Raw genomic sequence first — 1177 nt, 5'->3', positions numbered from 1 at the left:
AGACTTGATATTAGAACACAGATCACCTACTAAGCTCTATATAAGATGTGAAGGCAGTCTTTCACTACTTTTATTATGTAATGATTCCTGGAACTCTTTATACTTTTTGAACCTAGGATTGATTCAATTTCATAAAGGAACATGTTTTTCTAGTTGCCCAGACACATATTGGAAAGATGGAGCCTATATAGTACTTCATCATCTGCAGATCCTTCCACTACTGACGGAAAGTAAGATGCCCTAAATATTTTCCTGCTCTTTTCACCTAACAGCGATCACATACTTTGTCGACAACTCTATAGTCAATTTATCTTAAAACTGCAAAAGACAAAGTATAATTTTACTATCAGGAAATCACCTGTAGAAGGAATTGACTCACTCATGGTTCCACTACAGCTAAAAGCCAGTATTAAGATGTAATTCCGAGACTTTAGACTGTATACTATGCGCCTTTCCCAGAACAGTTGAGTGAAAATGAGCATGGACTTACTGCATTTAAAAAATACTATACTTTTTCCCCTAAATATAAAAGTAGAGCATTTTCATTGTAGAAAATCTAGAAAGCATAGAAAAGTATACAAAAGAAAATAAAAATAATCTACAATTCTATCAATAGAAATAACATTTTAGTTTGCTTTAAGGTTTTAAAATTTTTGATATTTCATTGAAATTTTTCTTTTTTTCTTACTAGAGATTAAACCCAGGGGTGCTTAACCACTGAGCAACATCCTTAGCCCTTTTATTTTTTTATTTTGAGACAGTCGCTTTAAGTTGCTTAGGCTTTGCCTCATTGCTAAGGCTGGCCTCAAACTTGTGATCCTCCTGCCTCAGCCCCGGAGTCCCTGGGATTACAGGCATGTGCCACCATGTCCAGCTTTATCTTCTATTTTATCCAAATCATTTCCCCATGACATCACATATTCTAGGGCTATTATGTTTACAGTGGCTGCAGAACCATCATATAGATAGAGCAGCATTCATGTAACCCCATCCTATTGAAAACTGAGGTCTCTCTCCCTCTCATACATTTATATATGATGCTAGCATGAATATCCCTTTTGTTAACCTTTGTCTATTATTATTTTCCCTATATGGATTCTTAGAAATAGAGTTAAAATTAACACTGAAAAATTGTTTTTTAGAAGCATTTAGCCATATTACTGCCAATGTTTGTTAT

This window comes from Callospermophilus lateralis, chromosome 1 (assembly GCF_048772815.1).
Source record: "Callospermophilus lateralis isolate mCalLat2 chromosome 1, mCalLat2.hap1, whole genome shotgun sequence".
In the NCBI taxonomy this organism is placed as follows: Eukaryota; Metazoa; Chordata; class Mammalia; order Rodentia; family Sciuridae; genus Callospermophilus; species Callospermophilus lateralis.
The sequence above is the reverse complement of the archived record's forward strand: the minus strand, read 5'-3'. Positions refer to the sequence as shown.